Genomic DNA, 17,248 nt, shown 5'->3' on the forward strand with positions numbered 1-17,248 from the left:
TCTTTTATTGATTTTTAAATTTTTTTTCAGATATAGCATCCATCCATTGTGTGATGAATAGTGTTGAGTGATGCCTTCCGATATCCAGAAGTATCGGTTAGGATCGGCCGATATCCCAAAAATATCGGATATCGCCGATACCAATACCCGATACCAATGCACGTCAATGGGACACAAATATCGGAATGTAAATAAGCCTTTTCTGTCCTTCCACATCCTGTTCCGGAGGGGGGAAGAGTGTGGGCGGTGCGTGAGCGGAGACGGAGCGTGTCTGTGTGTGCAGGTGGGGTCTGTGTGGGCCTGCCGGGGATCTGCATGGGCCTCTCAGGGCACTGTGCGGGCTGCCGGGGGTCTGTGCGGGCCTGTTGGGGCTCTGTGTGGGCTGCTGGGGGTCTGTATGGGCCTGCCAAGCGTCTGTACGGGCCTGCCGGGGCTCTGTCCGGGCCTACCGGGGCTCTGTGTGGGCTGCCGGGACTCTGTGCGGGCTGCCAGGGCTCTGTGCAGGCTTCCAGGGGTCTGTGCGTGTGTGCAGGCATCATCCGATGGGACTACAAGTCCCATCAGATGAATGCTGCTACAGTGAGAGTGATTGACACATTAGCCAATGATGGGACAGTAGTAGTCACATCATCCGGCTAATGTGTGGAATGAAAAAAAGAAAAAAAAAACATGCATACTGCATACATACTACATACATACTATAAACATGACATTCATACATTACATACAATACATACATATAGACATACAGTGTATTAAACATAGAGTACATACTCACCATTACTTGTCAGTTTGATCCCGGAAGCCAGTGTCACCTGTAAAAAATATTAAAATAACATACAACCAATATACTCCCTGTCCGTAGAAATTCACGAGTGTCCGACAACGATCTCCCATGGAGAACAGCAGCATCAGCTGATGCGACCGTTCTCCAGGGGCTCCAGGAACACAATGACGGGAGGAAGGTATCCTTCCGCACTGTATTCCTCTGCCACTGTAAAGAAAAATAGTCCCTAGTCTCACTTTTGGCATTGGTGTATGAGAAATTTTCCCACGCAGCAATTGCCAAAAAGTGAGACTTTGAACTTTAGTAACCTCTCAGTGATGCACTGCAGGAGCCATTATCTCCTGTCAGTGTGTCACTGAAGGTCCTATAAAGCAGTGACATCACCCGATGTCACTGTTTCATAGGGGAGATCGTTGTGGGACACTTGTTATTAATTGGACTATGGCGGACAGGTAGTATACGGTTTATTATTTTATGTTTTTTGCAGGCGCTGAAATATGGTAAGTATGGTTAAATGAAGAATATTAAAATACTTTTTTCCTAATGTGTGCGTGTTTTATTAACCCTTTAAAAAAACAGTCCCTTAGTCTCACTTTTGGCATTGCTGTGTGAGAAAATTTCCCATGCAGCATTTGCCATAAAGTGAGACTTTGGACTATAGTAACCTCAGTAATTCACTGCAGGAACCATTGTCTCCTGTCAGTGTGTCACTGAGGGTCCTATAGAGTAGTGATATCACCCGATGTCACTGTTCTATAGGGGAGATCGTCGTGGGACACTCGTTATTAATTGGACTACGGCGGACAGGTAGTATACGGTTTATTATTTTACTTTTTTGCAGGCGCTGAAGTATGGTAAGTATGGTTAAATGAAGAATATTAAAATACTTTTTTCCTAATGATTGTGTGTTTTATTAACCCTTTATTACTATTGGATTAATAATGGATAGGCGTCTTATTGATGCCTCTCCAATATTAACCCGGCTTAATGTCACCTTACAATAGCAGGGTGACATTAACCCCTTATTACCCCATATCCCACCGCTACACGGGAGTGGGAAGAGAGGGGCAAGTGCCGGAATTGGCGCATCTTACAGATGCGCCATTTCTGGTGCGGCTGCTGACTGGTATTTGTAGCCGGGGGGGGGGGGAGGCCAATATCCATGGCCCCTCTCTGGGCTATGAATATCAGCCCGCAGCTGTCTGCATAGCCTTCCTGGCTATAAAATATAGGGGGACCCCATGTCAATTTTTTTGGGTCCCCCTATTTTAAATAGTAAAGGCTACGCAAACAGCTGTGGGCTGATATTCATAGCAGGCTACAAATATTGGCCCCAGACCGTCGGCTTTCCCCCTCTGGCGCAGAAAATTGCATGGGAGCCCACGCCGTTTTTTTCATTTTTTTAAATTAAATGCTCATTACCGACGCATGTTGTGAAATTTGTGCACAACATGGGCAGCGGATGCAGTTTTTCAATGCATCCGCTGCCCATTCTGAAGTCCGGGGAGGAGGGGGAGGAGTTTCGGCCGTGCATGCGCGTTATAAAATGGCGGATGCGACAGACAAAAAACGTTCACTTGAATGTTTTTTCATGCCGACTGTCTGCCAAAACACGACAGATCCGCCGCTTTTTTCTGTTTTTTTTTTTAATTAAACGCCTCTTTCACACTTGCATCGGTACGTGTCCGTCGCACGTTGTGAAATTTGTGCACGACATGGGCAGCGGATGCAGTTTAACACATCCGCTGCCCATTCTGAAGTCCGGAGAGGATGGGGCGGAGTTTTGGCCACACATGCGCAGTAGAAAATGGCAGACACGATGGACAAATAAACGTTCACTTGAATGTTTTTTCGAATGTTTTTCGTCTTTCCGCCAAAACACAACGGATCCGTTGCACGATGGACGTGACATGTGGCCATCCATCGCGATCCGTCGCTAATACAAGTCTGGATGATGGGACTACTACTGTCCCATCATTGGCTAATGTGTGAATTATTGCCATTGTAGCAGGCATAGCCCGATGGGACTTGTAGTCCCATCGCACGATTCCTGCACACAAACACAAAGACCACCGGCAGGCCTCACAGACCCCCTAGAGGCCCGTACAGACCCCCATCAGGCCACACACACCACCGGCAGGCCACACAGACCCCCGAGAGTCCTGTACAGACCCCGGCAGACCGCACAGACCCCCGAGAGGCCCGTACAGATCCCCGGCAGGCCGCATAGACCCCCGGCAGGCCCGCACAGACCCCAGCAGGCCCACACAGACCCCCAGCAAGCCACAAAGACCCCCGGCTGGCCACACAGACCCCCAGCAGGCCCATACAGATCCCCGGCAGGTCCGCACGGACCTGCCACGGTCACACACAGACCTCACCCACACACAGAGACACGCAGTCTCCGCCCACGCACCGCCCACACTCCATTATAGTGCATCATTGCACTATAGGAACTTCTGATTCCGGTATCCGATATCTTAAAAGTATCGGAACTCAGTATTGGAATTCCGATACAGCGAATATCGGCCGATATCCGATATTTGCAGTATCGAAATGATCAACACTAATGTTCAAAGCTTGGACTATTATTTGTATATAAACCAAACATGCTTCACTGTTCTCCATAAATGTGAACTTGCATGGTGTGTTCCTTAGTTTTCATGATGCTGTTTGATCCCTAATATTCTGACACCTTCAGAGAACAGCTGTAATTATTCTGAGAATAAAGTTCCCTGAGGTGGACTCAATTAAGTAATTTTGAGACGTCTGGAGGCATTGGTCACTCGGTGTTAGGGCTAGTGGAACGCACCGAGTATAGATAGGTAACAACAAGATGCGTTCTCAGCCCGGGGTCCACGGTGCAGAGATATCTGCTGCAAAGTAACGGCGGTTAACCTCTGAGCTCACACGTGGGTTAAGCTTCACCCCGTGTGAATTGGAAGCGATCTCTGTTGACTCATAGAGTCGCACTGTACACCAAACTATTACCCTAACTAAGGGTTGTGCTTGCTCTGGAACTCTTCTGTGCTAACCGCACACATGAAGGAACCAGATGCTAAGCCAAGGCTAATTGTCCCCACTGACGATAGCTGCCTGCCTGAGTGTACAGTCCCAAAGCTACAGCCTCACACCACATAAGTATAGAGTGGTATAGTGATACTAGCGCGTGGCCATGCGGCCATGCAAACCTTTTATAGTTGCAGCCCTTCAGGACCTTCCTGGTGGACCAATAGGAGCTGCTACAGGACCTGAGCGTGTGACCCTCGACCTCCAATGAGAGGTCTTCCCGTGGGCATGCTCAGTGCGTGAAAAGCAGGACTTAGTCTGTCATGATCCCAATGGCAGGGGATCACAAAAGGACCAGCACAAAAAACAAAACAAGCTCTAGGGTGATGGAAACTGAGCTGACCGCGATCCTGAACCTAACACACAACTAGCTGTAGCCGGGGAACGTGCCTACGATGATTCCTAGACGTCTCGCGCCAGCCGAAGGACTAACTTCCCCTATTAGAAGAAACACAGACCTCTCTTGCCTCCAGAGAAACACCCCACAGAAATAGCAGCCCCCCACATGTAATGACGGTGAAATGAGAGGAAAGCACATACGTAGTTATGAAAACAGATTCAGCAAAATGAGGCCCGCTAAAGCTAAATAGCAGAGGATACAAAAGTGAACTGCGCGGTCAGCGAAAAACCCTACAAAAACCCATCCTGAAATTACTTGAACTCATGTGCCAACTCATGGAACATGAGGAGTAATATCAGCCCACTAGAGCAACCAGCAAAAAGGAATCACATATCTGCAAGCAGGACTAAGACAAAAAATTAAGCAAAACGTGGAACAGGAAAATCAAAAACTTAGCTTGTCCTGAAGTTTACAGAAGCGGGAAGCAGAGGTAACAAGACACACTGATTACATTGATAGCCGGCGAGGAAATGACAAGAAAGCCAGGTTAAATAGGAAACTCCCATATCCTGATAGAACAGGTGGACACCAGAGACCGCAGAAAACACAAGTCACCCAGTACCATCTGTAACTACCAGAGGGAGCCCAAAAACAGAATCCACAACAGTACCCCCCCCTTGAGGAGGGGTCACCGAACCCTCACGAGAACCACCAGGGCGACCAGGATGAGCCCTATGAAATGCACGGACCAAATCAGCAGCATGAACATCAGAGGCAACCACCCAAGAATTATCCTCCTGACCATAACCCTTCCACTTGACCAAATATTGGAGTTTCCGTCTGGAAACACGAGAATCCAAGATCTTCTCCACAACATACTCCAATTCTCCCTCCACCAGCACCGGAGCAGGAGGTTCAAGCGAAGGAACAACAGGTACCTCATACCTCCGCAACAACGACCGATGGAACACATTATGAATAGCAAACGATGCCGGGAGATCCAAACGAAACGACACAGGGTTAAGAATTTCCAAGATCCTATAGGGACCGATGAACCGAGGCTTGAACTTAGGAGAAGAAACCTTCATAGGAACAAAACGAGAAGACAACCACACCAAGTCCCCAACACGAAGTCGAGGACCCACGCGGCGACGGTGATTAGCAAACTGCTGAGCCCTCTCCTGGGACAACTTCAAATTGTCCACCACATGACTCCAAATCTGATGCAACCTATCCACCACCATGTCCACTCCAGGACAATCAGAAGGCTCCACCTGACCAGAGGAAAAACGAGGATGAAACCCCGAATTACAAAAGAAAGGAGAAACCAAGGTAGCAGAACTAGCCCAATTATTAAGGGCAAATTCGGCAAGCGGCAAAAAGGTAACCCAGTCATCTTGATCAGCAGAAACAAAACACCTTAAATAAGTTTCCAAGGTCTGATTAGTTTGTTCCGTCTGACCATTCGTCTGAGGATGGAATGCAGACGAAAAGGACAAATCAATGCCCATCTTAGCACAGAACGTCCGCCAAAATCTAGACACAAACTGGGATCCCCTGTCAGAAACGATGTTCTCCGGAATCCCATGCAAACGAACCACGTTCTGAAAAATCAGAGGGACCAACTCTGAGGAGGAAGGTAACTTAGGCAAGGGTACCAGATGAACCATCTTAGAAAAGCGGTCACACACAACCCAGATGACGGACATTTTTTGAGAGACAGGGAGATCCGAAATAAAGTCCATGGAAATGTGCGTCCAAGGCCTCTTCGGGATAGGCAAAGGTGACAACAATCCACTGGCCCGAGAACAGCAAGGCTTAGCCCAAGCGCAAACTTCACAAGACTGCACAAAAGAACGCACATCCCTCGACAAGGAAGGCCACCAAAAAGACCTGGCCACCAAGTCTCTAGTACCAAATATTTCAGGATGACCTGCCAACACAGAAAAATGGACCTCGGAGATGACTCTACTGGTCCAATTATCCGGAACAAACAGTCTTTCCGGCGGACAACGATCAGGTTTATCCGCCTGAAACTCCTGCAAAGCACGTCGCAAGTCTGGGGAGACAGCCGACAAAATCACCCCATCCCTAAGGATACCAGTGGGCTCAGAATTTCCAGGGGAGTCAGGCACAAAACTCCTAGAAAGAGCATCCGCCTTCACATTCTTTGAACCTGGCAGGTATGAAACCACAAAATCGAAACGGGAGAAAAACAGTGACCAACGAGCCTGTCTAGGATTCAGACGCTTGGCAGACTCAAGGTAAATCAGATTTTTGTGATCAGTCAAGACCACCACACGATGTCTAGCACCCTCAAGTCAATGACGCCACTCCTCAAATGCCCACTTCATGGCCAAAAGCTCCCGATTACCAACATCATAATTCCGCTCAGTGGGCGAAAACGTTCTAGAAAAGAACGCACATGGCTTCATCACTGAGCAATCGGAGCTTCTCTGCGACAAAACCGCCCCCGCTCCAATCTCGGAAGCATCAACCTCAACCTGAAAAGGAAGCGAAACATCTGGCTGACGCAACACAGGAGCAGAAGAAAACCGGCGCTTAAGTTCCTGAAAGGCCTCCACAGCCGCAGGAGACCAATCAGCAACATCAGCACCCTTCTTAGTCAAATCCATCAAAAGGCTTAACAACACTAGAAAAATTAGTTATGAAACGACGATAAAAATTAGCAAAGCCCAAGAACTTCTGTAGACTCTTAAGAGATGTAGGCTGCGTCCAGTCACAAATAGCCTGAACCTTGACGGGATCCATCTCAATAGTAGAAGGGGAAAAAATATACCCCAAAAAAGAAATCTTCTGGACTCTAAAGAGACACTTTGAACCTTTTACAAACAAAGAATTGGCCCGCAGGACCTGAAACACCTTCCTGACCTGCTGAACATGGGACTCCCAGTCATCAGAAAAAACCAAAACTTCATCCAAATACACAATCATAAATTTATCCAGATATTCACGGAAAATATCGTGCATAAAGGACTGGAAGACAGAAGGAGCATTAGAAAGTCCAAAAGGCATCACCAAATACTCAAAATGGCCCTCAGGCGTATTAAATGCGGTTTTCCACTCATCACCCTGCTTTATCCGCACAAGATTATACGCACCCCGAAGATCAATCTTAGTGAACCATTTAGCCCCCTTAATGCGAGCGAACAAATCAGTCAACAATGGCAAAGGATACTGATATTTGACTGTAATCTTATTCAAAAGACCGTAATCTATACAAGGCCTCAAGGAACCATCTTTTTTGGCCACGAAAAAAAAACCTGCTCCCAAAGGGGACGAAGATGGACGGATATGTCCCTTTTCCAAGGACTCCTTAACATAATCCCGCATAGCAGTATGCTCTGGCACTGACAGATTGAACAAACGTCCTTTAGGAAATTTACTGCCAGGAATCAAATCTATAGCACAATCGCAATCCCTGTGAGGAGGAAGCGAATTGAGCTTAGGCTCCTCAAAAACATCCCGATAATCAGACAAAAATACAGGAACCTCAGAAAGAGTAGATGAAGCGATAGAAATCGGAGGTGCATCATCATGAACCCCCTGACATCCCCAGCTTAACACAGACATCGTTTTCCAGTCCAAGACTGGGTTATGAGTTTGTAACCATGGCAGACCAAGCACTAAGACATCATGTAAATTATACAGTACCAGGAAGCGAATCACCTCCTGATGAACGGGAGTCATACGCATGGTCACTTGTGTCCAGTACTGAGGTTTGTTCATAGCCAAAGGTGTAGAGTCAATTCCTTTCAAAGGAATAGGGACTTCCAGAGGCTCCAGACTAAACCCACATCGGTTGGCAAATGACCAATCCATAAGACTCAGGGCAGCGCCTGAATCCACATAGGCATCGACGGAAATGGCTGATAATGAACAAATCAGAGTCACAGACAGAATGAACTTAGACTGTAAAGTACTAATGGCAACAGACTTATCAACCTTTTTTGTGCGTTTAGAGCATGCTGATATAACATGAGCTGAATCACCACAATAAAAACACAACCCAGTTTTCCGCCTATAGTTTTGCCGTTCACTTCTGGACTGAATTCTATCACATTGCATTGTCTCAGGTGCCTGTTCAGAAGACACCGCCAAATGGTGCACAGGTTTGCGCTCCCGTAAACGCCGATCAATCTGAATAGCCATAGTCATAGACTCATTCAGACCTGTAGGTGCAGGGAACCCCACCATAACATCTTTAATGGCCTCAGAAAGGCCATCTCTGAATCTTGCAGCCAGGGCGCACTCATTCCACTGAGTAAGCTCCGACCATTTCCAAAATTTCTGACAATATATTTCTGCTTCATCTTGCCCCTGAGAGAGAGCCAATAAAGCTTTTTCAGCCTGAATCTCTAGGTTAAGTTCCTCATAGAGCAAACCCAATGCCAGAAAAAACGCATCCACATTGAGCAACGCAGGATCCCCTGGTGCCAATGCAAATGCCCAATTCTGAGGGTCACCCCGCAGGAAAGATATAACAATTTTGACTTGCTGAGCAGGGTCTCCAGAGGAGCGAGATTTTAAAGAAAGAAACAACTTGCAATTGTTCCTAAAATTCAGAAAACTAGATCTATCTCCAGAAAAAAACTCTGGTATAGGAATTCTAGGTTCAGACATAGGAGCATGTACAACAAAATCTTGTATATTTTGAACCTTAGCAGCAAGATTATTCAGGCTGGAAGCCAAACTCTGGACGTCCATGATAAACAGCTGAGGTCAGAGCCATTCAGGGATTAAGAGGAGGTAAGACGCAGCCAGGCTGCAATTAAGGCTAGGCAGCAAACTCTGAGGGAAAAAAAAAAAACTTCCTCAGACTACTTTTCCTCCTACTTCAGCCAATACGATTACCACTTTTTGGCCGGCTATACTGTCATGATCCCAATGGCAGGGGATCACAAAAGAACCAGCACAAAAAACAAAACAAGCTCTAGGGTGATGGAAACTGAGCTGACCGCGATCCTGAACCTAACACACAACTAGCTGTAGCCGGGGAACGTGCCTACGATGATTCCTAGACGTCTTGCGCCAGCCGAAGGACTAACTTCCCCTATTAGAAGAAACACAGACCTCTCTTGCCTCCAGAGAAACACCCCACAGAAATAGCAGCCCCCCACATGTAATGACGGTGAAATGAGAGGAAAGCACATACGTAGTTATGAAAACAGATTCAGCAAAATGAGGCCCGCTAAAGCTAGATAGCAGAGGATACAAAAGTGAACTGCGCGGTCAGCGAAAAACCCTACAAAAACCCATCCTGAAATTACTTGAACTCATGTGCCAACTCATGGAACATGAGGAGTAATATCAGCCCACTAGAGCAACCAGCAAAAAGGAATCACATATCTGCAAGCAGGACTAAGACAAAAAATTAAGCAAAACGTGGAACAGGAAAATCAAAAACTTAGCTTGTCCTGAAGTTTACAGAAGCGGGAAGCAGAGGTAACAAGACACACTGATTACATTGATAGCCAGCGAGGAAATGACAAGAAAGCCAGGTTAAATAGGAAACTCCCATATCCTGATAGAACAGGTGGACACCAGAGACCGCAGAAAACACAAGTCACCCAGTACCATCTGTAACCACCAGAGGGAGCCCAAAAACAGAATCCACAACATTAGTCCCAGAAATGCCTGCTTACCACTAACCAGAGCTGGCTACAAAGGCAGAGCCTGGAAAGGCAGCAGTAACCATTCACACAGTATCAGGCTGAGCCAGACGCTTTGACCGACGTCTCCGCTGAACAGGTTCCACTGCCGGTGGAGGAGAATGGGAGACTACAGCAGACATGGTTCGATATTCCTCCTGTGCAGCAGCGGGAATTCGACACCTAACATTACCCCCTTCTCCTTGAGCCTCGCTACGCTTAAAGGATGCAATGAGCAGTGGAGCCCGAATGTGCTCCACAGGTTACCAGGTTCTGTCCTCTTGGCTGTGACCCATCCAATTCACCAGATAGTATTTCTTGCCATATACCACCTTGCACCTCTAGATCGAGTTCACCTCATACTTATCCGTGGATGAACCCGATGTCCCAGCAGATGACTCGGAAAAGCGGGGCTTTAAGAGCAAAACATGAAAGGTGTAGGTGATACCAAGGCATGGAGGAATAGCCAGACGGTAGACCACAGGGTTAACCTGTTCCAGAACTTTGAAAGGACCAATGTAACGAGGCGCAAACTTAGTGGACTCAACTCACAGCCTGATGTTATGGGCGGAGAGCCACACTAAGTCACCAGGAGCCAAGGTCGGAGCAGGGCGCCGGTGTGAATCGGCAGAAACACTCATTCTCTCCTTAGAGGCCCGAATGGCATCCTGTGTGCGGTCCCAAATGTCACGTGCCTCCACTGCCCAGTCTACCACCCTGGAATCAGTGGATGACACGGGGACAGGGACACGCGGATGCTGGCCGTAATTAAGGAGAAATGGAGTCTGCCCAGTGAAGTGGGCTATGGCGTTGTTTAAAGCAAATTCCGCCCAAGGTAGCAAAGATGCCCAGTCATCCTGCCTAGCAGAGAAAAAATGTCGCAGGAATGTCACCAGAGTCTAGTTGGCCCTCTCTAGTAACCCATTTGTCTACAGATGTTATGCAGAAGAGGGATTCAGCTCAATGCAGAGTAAACGACAGAGCTCTCTCCAAAACCGAGATGCGAACTGGGGACCCCGGTCATTGACAATTTTGTCAGGCATGCCATGCAGATGGAAAATATGTTTTATGAACAACGCCGCCAAGGCCCGTGCGGAAGGTAACCGTGGAAGTGGCACCAAGTGCACCATTTTAGAAAAATGATCGGTGACTACCTAGATAACGGTGCAGCTAAGAGACTTAGGTAAGCCCACCATGAAGTCCATCCCGACCTTCTCCCAGGGCCTGTCTGCCACTGGCAGGGAGTAAAGTAGCCCAGCAGGCCGTTGCCAAGGAGATCGATTCTTGGCACAGCAGACACATGCCTGAATATAATCTCCGACGTCACGAGCCATATTCGGTCACCAGTATGTCCTTTCCAGAAGCTCAACTGTCCTCTCGGTCCCAAAATGTCCACCCACCCTCGACAAATGAGCCCAAGAGAGAACCTCCAGTCGCAAATTTGATGGTACAAAAGTCTTGCCTGGGGGCACAGACTCTAGCGAAACCGGAGCCACGGTTCTCAGGCTCTCAGAAGGGACAATAAGCCAAGGCTCCTCCTCCTCTGATGACACTACAGAGCGTGAGAGACAGCGTCAGCACGAATGTTCTCCCCGGAGAGAAAATGTAGGGTGAAATAGAACCGGGAGAAGAACAGGGACCATCTGGCCTGGCGAGAATTTAGCCGCTGGGTTGTCTGTAAGTACACCAAATTTTTGTGGTCTGTAGAAACTTGGAAGGGAAAGCGAGCCCCCTCCAGGAGGTGTCTCCACTCTGAGAAAGCCAATTTAATGGTTAGCAACTCCCTGTCCCTGATGGAATAATTCCTCTCCGCTGGTGAAAAAGTCTTGGAGAAGAAGAAGCAAGGATGCTTCTGACCTTGAGCATCCTTCTGGAAGAGGACTGCTCCAGCATCAACGGATGAGGCATCCACCTCTATTAAAATTGCTTTTCTACATTGGGGCGATGTAGGATGGGAGCGCTAGCGATGTGTGACTTAATAGCAAGAAAGGCCTTGTAGACCTCCTCCGACCACAATTTGGGATTTGCTCCCTTCTTGGTGAAGGCAACCAAGGGAGCTACCAAAGTTGAGAAGTGGGCAATGAACTGGCAATAGTAATTAATGAACCCCATAAAGCGCTGCACCGCTTTAAGAGAATGGGGTTCCTGCCAGTCAATCACAGCCTGTAGCTTGGCAGGATCCATAGCCAATCCCTGGGCAGAGATGACATAGCCCAGGAAAGGCAAGGACTCCTGCTCAAATACACACTTCTTCAGCTTGGCGTAGAGGGAGTTTGCCTGTAAGAGGTCGAAGACTTTGCAAACATCTCTCCGTTGAGAGTCAATATCTGGAGAGTAGATGAGAATATCATCCAGATAGACTACAACCCAAGGGGGTGAGCATATCCTGGAAGATATCATTCACAAAGTCTTGATTAACGGCTGGGGCATTACAGAGCCTGAAGGGCATCACTAGATATTCATAATGCCCATCCCTGGTGTTAACAGCCATCTTCTATTCATCCCCCTCATGGATGGAATCATGTTGTAAACACCCCACAGTTCTAATTTAGTAAATACCCTTGCTCCCTGTAGCCTATCAATGAGCTCAGATATCAGGGGTAGTGGGCACTTATTCTTAACGGTGATGGCGTTAAGACCCCTGCAGTCTATACATGGACGTAGTTATCCACTCTTTTTCTGCACGAAGAAGAACCCAGCCCCTGCAGGTAACACTGACTCCCTAATGAATCCTCTTGCCAGATTCTCTTGGATGTGCTTGGACATTGCCACCATCTCTGGAAGAGATAACGGATAGACTTGACCCCGAGGAGGCTCTGCACCAGGCAAGAGGTCAATAGGCCAGTAATAGGGTCGATGAGGTGGAAGGGTCCCCACCGCCATTTTGGAGAACACATCCGCATAGGACCAATTGTGCTTGGGGAGAGAGGAAAGATCTGCGGGTACCTCAGATGTAGCAACCTGAACGCACTCCCTCTGACATCTACTCTCACAGGATTTACTATATCCCAGAATTCTCCCTGAAGACCACTCTATATGAGGAGAGTGGTAGCGTAGCCATGGTATCCCCAACAGGACCTCATCAATACCCTTGGGAATGACTAATAGGGAAATAATCTCCTGATGAGATGGGGACATGGAAAGGGTGAATGGAATGGTTTGGTGTGTAATCTGTGAGGGTAGTGTCAACCAATTTACCACTCGAACGTTCACAGGTTTGGCGAGCATCACCAGGGGTATTGCGTGTCGTTGGGTGAAAGCAGACAACATAAAATTGCCCTCCGCCCCTGAGTCCATGCAAAGCTCTACCATAAGATTGGAAGGGCCTATGGTGATTGTCCCCTTGAAGGACAATTTGGAGGAAAACGTCGCCGTGTCTAGTGTACCTACTCCGACTACCACTAGACGCTGACGTTTCCCCAACTGCTGAGAACATGTGGAGGCAAAGTGTCCTGACTGCTGGCAAACACAACAGACCTTAAGTGTACAAGCGGTACTGGACTGAGATCCCACTCGTGACACCTCAATGGCCTCATGTGACTCGGATGCCTGGACTGGAGATTCGAGAGGTTTGGCAAAGGTGGGAGCCAGCCGAAACCTCTGCCTACATCGGGCTCGCTCCAACCTTCGTTTGTTAAAACGAATGTCAATGTGAGTTGATACTGCTATGAGCTCCTCCAGTGTGGCGGGAATCTCCCTAGTGGCCAGAGCGTCCTTCACATGGTTAGCCAGCCCCCTCCAAAACTCCAGGATGATGGCTTTATCCGCCCATTCCAGCTCGGATGCTAGAGTCCGGAATTGGACAGCAAAATGGCTGACCATGGACGAACCCTGAGTCAATGCCAGCATTTGGAGCGCCATATCATGGGTGACTTGAGGTCTTAAAAAGACCTGTTTCAGAGTGCTCAAAAACCGAGGAGCATTTTGCGCCACATGATCGTCGCGCTCCCACAGTGGCGTAACCCACTCTAATGCCCTGTCCGACAGAAGAGAAATAATGAATCCCACCTTTTCCTGCTCTGTGGGAAAATGTGCAGCCAGGAGCTCAAGGTGTATACCGCACTGGCTCATGAAACCACTACAAGATTTACTGTCACCAGAGTATGTATCTGGCTGCGGAAGGTGGGATAAAGTCGGAACAGGGGTGGCAGTGGTTAAAGTTGCTGCAGCCATGCTAGCAGCCTGAACAGCTATTGCGGTAACATCCACAGCTGAGGTTGCACGCTCGAGAGCCGCCAACCTGCCCTCCAGCTGCTGGATGTACCCCTGCAATCACTGTTTGTTCGCCATTACTTAGCCTGACCCTGGCGCTAGTATACTGCTAGGGCTAGCGGAACGATAGATAGGTAACAACAAGATATGTTCGCAGCCCGGGGTCCACCGTGCAGAGATATCTGCTGCAAAGTAATGGCGGATAACCTCTGAGCTCACACGTGGGTTAAGCTTCACCCCGTGTGAACTGGAAGCGATCTCTGTTGACTCACAGAGTCGAGCTGTACAACAAACTATTACCCTAACTAAAGGTTGTGCTTGCTCTGGAACTCTTCTGTGCTAACCGCACACATGAAGGAACCAGATGCTAAGCCAAAGCTAATAACCCCCACTTACGCTAGCTGCCTGCCTGAGTGTACAGTCCCAAAGCTACAGCCTCACACCACAAAAGTATAGAGTGGTATAGTATCCACTGGAATAAGCCAAAGACATTTGATACTAGCGCATGGCCGTGCGGCCATGCAAAACTTTTATAGTTGCAGCTATTCAGGACCTTCCTGGTGGACCAATAGGAGCTGCTACAGGACCTGAGCATGTGACCCCCGACCTCCAATGAGAGGTCTTCCCGTGGGCATGCTCAGTGCGTGAAAAGTAGGACTTAATCCCAGAAAAGCCTTCTCGCGCTGACCAGAGCTGGCTACAAAGGCAGAACCCGGAAAGGCAGCAGTAACCATTTGCACAGTATCAGGCTGGGACTGACGCCTCCACTAAGCAGTTTCCACTGCGGCTGTAGGAGAATGGGAGACTGCAGCAGACATGGTTCGAGATTCCCCCTGTGAAGCGGCAGCAACTCGACACCTAACACTTGGGATTTTATTTTGGGGTATCAGACTGCACAGGGCTAAAGAAAATGCTTGTAACAATTTTCAGTTTTTCATTTTTAACATGGTTAGAAAACCATTTATCATTTCATTTCCTCTACAGTTCTCAAATATTTGCTACTTTGTGGTGATACAGTATATCACATAAAATCCCCTAAAAATACATTTAGGTTTTTGGGTGTAGCAATAAAAATTGTGGAAAAGTTTGCGGAGTATGAATACTATTTGAAAGCATATTATATATATATATATATTTATATATATTTATATATCTATATATCTATATCTATATATCTATATCTATAGATATATATACAGGGTTGGCCATTTACATGGATGCACCTAAATAAAATGGGAATGGTTGGTCCTATAAACCTCCTGTTTGTGGCACATTAATATATGGGAGGGGGAAACTTTTCAAGATGGTTGGTGACCATGGTGGCAATTTTGAAGTCAGCCATTTTGGATCCAACTTTATTTTTTTCAATGGGAAAAGGGTCATGTGACACATCAAACATATTGAGAATTTCACACAAAAAAAAAATGGTGTGCTTGGTTTTACCATAACTTTATTCTTTCATGAGTTATTTAAAAGTTTATGAAAACTTATAAAATGTGTTCAAATTGCTGCCCATTGTATTGTGTTGGATTGTCAATGCAACCCTCTTCGATCACTCTCAACACACTGATAGCAACACCACAGCAATTCGGTCATGCTGAGGGATGTTGCAGGCAGCAGATCGCTCTCCGTGGCATCTCCAAACTCTGTCACGTCTGTCACATGTGCTCAGTGTGAATATGCTTTCATCTGTGAAGAGCACAGGGCGCCTGGTGTTCTGTGGCAAATACCAAGCATTCTGCATGGTGCTAGGCTGTGAGCACAACCCCCATCTGTGGACGTCGAGCACTCAGACCATCCTCATGGAGTCGGTTTCTAACCGTTTGTGCAGACACACGCACATTTGTGGCCTGCTGGAGGTCATTTTGCAGGGCTCTGGCAGTGCTCCTCCTGTTCCTCCTTGCACAAAGGCTGAGGTAGCGGCCCTGCTGCTGGGTTGTTGCCCTCCTACAGCCCCCTCCATGTCTCCTGGTGTACTGGTCTGTCTCCTGGTAGTGCCTCCAACCTCTGGACACTACGCTGACAGACACAGCAAACCTTCTTGCCACAGCTCGCATTGATGTGCCATCCTGAATGAGCTGTACTACCTGAGCCACTTGTGTGGGTTGTAGATTCCGTCTCATGCTACCACGAGTGTGAAAGCACAACCAACATTCAAAAGTGACCAAAATATCAGCCAGAAAGCATTGGTGCTAAGATGTGGTCTGTGGTCCCTACCTGCAGAACCAGTCCTTTATTGAGTGTCTTGAATATATTCACAAAGTTCATTGCAGATAACCTTGATAAAGACTGAAAATGTTATACTGTCTATATTTTAAATGTCCGAATCATTAAATACACTTGAGTATTATTGCTCCAATTTTCTATACTTCAGTGGTAAAGTCTAACAAGTTGAACAATAAATGTTTTACTTGTTTAATAGGATGCAATTTTACTTACATCTTTAGTTCAGTGACAAGCCAACAATTGACTTACAGTATGCAACAGGTAAAACATGGCAAGTAACTATCTGCCTGCATCTGGTATTCAAATGATATAAATTCCTGTGTTAGTGACCACGAAGATTAGGCTCCTAACAGTCCTAACTGTAGTGGTAACAGACAATAAATTAAGCTGGTGAAAGACGGGTAGAGTCTCCATTTCTGAAGTCAGAAGCAGTTGTGGAACATGATTGACTACCCTTGTCTAAGTTAGAAAGTACAAAAAAATATAGAAGCAAACAATTCCAAGTGAAAATAACAACCATGATGACATAACAGACATAATAAAATAAAATAAAATCATGAAGGGAGTATGGAACACAAATACCTCTTTCATCCAGATAACAGGTATTCAGAACAAGAAATATAAGGTATATACACTGCTCAAAGAAATAAAGGGAACACTTAAACAGCAGAATATCACTCCAAGAAAATCAAACTTCTGTGAAATCAAACTGTCCACTTAGGAAGCAACACTGTTTGACAATCAATTTCACATGCTGTTGTGCAAATGGGATAGACAACAGATTGAAATTATTGGTAATAATAAGTGTCCAGAGCCTGGAGGCACTGTCAGGAGACAGGCCAGTACACCAGGAGATGTGGAGAGAGCCGTAGGAGGGCAACAACCCAGCAGCAGGACTGCTACCTCAGCCATTGTACAAGGAGGAACAGGAGGAGCACTGCC

This window comes from Ranitomeya imitator, chromosome 5, assembly GCF_032444005.1.
Source record: "Ranitomeya imitator isolate aRanImi1 chromosome 5, aRanImi1.pri, whole genome shotgun sequence".
Taxonomy (NCBI): Eukaryota; Metazoa; Chordata; class Amphibia; order Anura; family Dendrobatidae; genus Ranitomeya; species Ranitomeya imitator.